The sequence below is a fragment of the Austrofundulus limnaeus genome, unplaced genomic scaffold, assembly GCF_001266775.1.
Source record: "Austrofundulus limnaeus strain Quisiro unplaced genomic scaffold, Austrofundulus_limnaeus-1.0 Scaffold530, whole genome shotgun sequence".
NCBI lineage: Eukaryota > Metazoa > Chordata > Actinopteri > Cyprinodontiformes > Rivulidae > Austrofundulus > Austrofundulus limnaeus.
In genome coordinates, this window is record NW_013952932.1 from 131,442 (window position 1) to 135,101 (window position 3,660).

The following is a 3,660-nucleotide window of genomic DNA, read 5'->3' on the forward strand; positions in this document are numbered from 1 at the left end:
ATATATATATATACAAACAAACAACTATAAAGCCAAACATATAAGCTACTTTGGTGCCTAATCCTTAAGAATCATTTCAGTATTTCTTTAGATACAGCCAAAGACATCATGTTAAATTGTAGTTTGGTTTAGTTTTATTGATTTTATCAGTAAAAAATCAGTTTAATGTGTTTGTTTATTTACACATACTTAAAAACAAAAGAAAACAGGATCATACTTTTTAATTATACAGCGTTTATTTGACACACCTGAGGTTGTTATAATAGACTTGTTTTGCACATTAAAGAGTCTAATAGCACCCCCTGCTGGCTATCTGTGAGTAACGCACTGTTTAAAACTGACTAGCCTTTTTGCAGCTTGTATGTGGAATACTTTCTGCCGATTGCATACATTTTTTTTTATCAGAAGACATGACATCTACACATCGTGTTTTTCCATATCATGTGGTCATGTTGTCTCTATAACTAATGATGTCATGTAAAAGATCACGACAATCAGAAAGAGTTAACCCTCTGGTAAAAGATGTCAGTATGTGGAGGATTTCTGTTTTGTTACAGTGAACATGCACCCACATTTTTCTGTGCTTCTTCCTCTGCATTTACTAATGAATAATTAGACAAAAAAAAGTAAATAGCCGCAGGCTGTCAGAGAGCGGCGCAGAGACAAATCCATTTACGTTATTACTCTATACATAAAACTCATTTTCATTTTCAGAGCCAATGTTTGGCTCACTGTGAGAACAGCCAACAGATAAGGGAAAATAAAACAAACTAAGACAAAGACAATTGTGGGCTGAATTTAATGCTTTGGCTAAGCTCAGTAAACTCATGGCAACACAGATAAACAAAATAAGAATTAAAGTTTTGTTTTGTTTTAGTTTGTAATAAAATGTTTTACAGCTTTGACAGTTCACCAGCAGAGAGGAAAATAACTAAAGTAGGGCCTACCAACAAGAAAACACCAGATGTGTTAGTGTTTGTGGACCATTTTGCCATCTAAAATAAGACATAAGGACTCAAACTAAATTAGAATAAATAACACTTGGAAATATTTACATTGATTAAAATAAAAAGCTATCTTAGCACTTTAACATGTCACCTGAATGTTTTCTGTACCTGCAGATTTCTGGTTCTGGTCAATTTGCCTGTTTACCAGGGGCAAAGCTCGACTTTATTCAAAGGGTAGCACAGGGATGATCAAAGTGTATTTTAGAAAAAAAATCTGTATTTGATCATTTGAGACAGCTGCCACAGCTTATTTCGAAGGTTCTAACTCAGCTGTTTGAAAAAATACTGAGCAGAAACATTTTTTTTGTGCCGATTGCTAATCTCAGTTTAAGCTAACTGCTAATGCTAATGCAAATCTTAAACTTTTAGCCAGTTATTAACATACACAGCTGATAATTTGTGTAGTAGCAACCAAGAATAACAATCTGAATACAAATACAAAATAAAAGATGGCCACTAAAGATGATTTCAAATGGTTATCATAATTCAGCCATTGTTAGAAATGCTGAGCTGATATGGTGGTATCCAAAAGCAATCCACATGACATTTTGAAAGCTAATCTCAATTTTAGGCTCAGGCCTAATGCTAACTTCAGAAAGAGATAGCAACCAACTGGTATGCCAAATTGGTATAATAATAGCTGGTGTTTTTTTTTAACCAGAACTCTTATTATTGCTTTGTTTTAACTTTTGTTTTCTTTACACACTGATGGATTCCCTGATATTATAGCTGCTTCACAGATATTTACTCCATTTCTTGCTCTATCTAACCATCTTTGAAATCTCTCCTATTATTTGGGGGTGGCTCCTGGGGGTGGCTAATCTGGTGCTAGGGGTGGTACAATAGGAAGACAATCAGCCTCTGTCAGAGTTACCTCCATCCTGTGTTACCCAGATGGCCTGATGAGGTGAAAAAACCGGATCTTGGTTTCTGCAAACTGCTGCTGCTCCTGAAGAGAGAAACTCTGAAACAGGCTGGTTGAACAGCAAGAATCTTTATTTTGCAGTCCAGCAGATTACAGCCAAAAACCAAATTGTGGCCTTCCAAGCCAGATGAATCACCAAGTAAAAAGATGAAGAACGAAGGCTAAGGGTGGGGGCGTACAAGGCTCTTTATAGGTTTCACAGTGTAGTCTAACAGATGTATCATAAATTTTATCACGGTATACCTTAAGCATTTCTTTCCCTAATATGGTAATGTGGCAAGCTCTGAAGCTGGAGAACTAAGAGAGACATAACACACCTGTGCATTCCTGAGAAGAGGCCCCCACTCTTAGACTCTACACTGTCCTGTGTATTACTGTGTTACTTTATCACTTGGTTTTATTTGATGAAAACATTCAGAAACATTAATGCACTGGTATTAGCCTAAAGGCTTTATTTTATCAGCAGCACCTGAACAGTTCATATGAAGTCATGTTCAAAATAAATATAATAAATCAGAATATTAATAATAAATAAATAAAAACAAAGATAATTTGTGCTGAACACAACACTGTGTTTATGTGAGAACAGGTGTGTGCACGCTGTCTAAAATTCTGCCGAGGGTTTGGTGTGTTTTAACCGTTAAGCACCCTCTCAGCTTATCCCAACCTTCAATCCCAAACAATTGTGGTTTCATTTCCTCTGAAACCATTACATAAACCGTTTTTTTATTTTCCTGATATTTATTCAGATCTGAGGCGTCCCTCGCTGTGAGACCCTCTGGAACACACTCCTACATTCTGCAACCCTGAATTACATAAAGCAGGAATGAAAAAAACAAAAGAAAAAAAGGTATTTATGTTTGACATAAACCTCCTGATAGTATTTCTTTGTGCTCATTAAAGCCAGTTGTTTTATATTCAGCCTTTGCATGCAGGTAGATGCGTACAGATGAGTAAAAAGCAGATGGGGCCCTGTGAGCAAGAGTATCTGAGCTGTGAAGGAAAAGTTACACTGGACATAAAGAGACAACAAAACTTCAGAGGGCTGATCACCAATCAGCTGAAGTCTGGTGAAGCTGCAGCTCTGAGTTGTTTTCTGTCTCCGCTCTGCTCGCTTCACAAGTTTTTCACAAAACTGAACAAACAGCAAAACAGAACCACACTTAGCAACAAAAATATAATTAGTTATTTTTGGTAAGGCATGAAACTACTGGGTGCCAAGTGTAAAATAAAATGTTAAGAAATGTCACTAAGATATTTGCATTATTCAGCTCACTTTTTGAGTGTAAAATCCTCACTGTTATTTTGCTAATTTCTAATAACTATAAAAATTTAATGTTATGTCTAAAAGTTAATCCTAAATATTAATGTGTAAATTTAAATGTAAAAGTTAATTGTAAATTTTGTGCCTACATGTGACAAAAACAAACACTAACTCTGCTAACGCTGCTAATGCTTTCTTACAAGATATCAAGCTTGTCGTTGTGGCCGGTGTCTGAGCTGCACTTCAAACTGCCGGACCACAGGTACCATCCATACTGTTCAGTTAACCAAATTTGATTGAAATTTTAAATGCCATCTTCAGCAGTGTTAGCGTAGCAAATTTGCTAACAAAAGCTGTGCAAAAAAAAAAAAAGGGGGGGGTGTGGCTGTGTTTCATTCTGAAATTCTTAAATGTAAGCTTTATCATTAGGCCCCAATATTTAAGATAAAATTTTTACACATAGA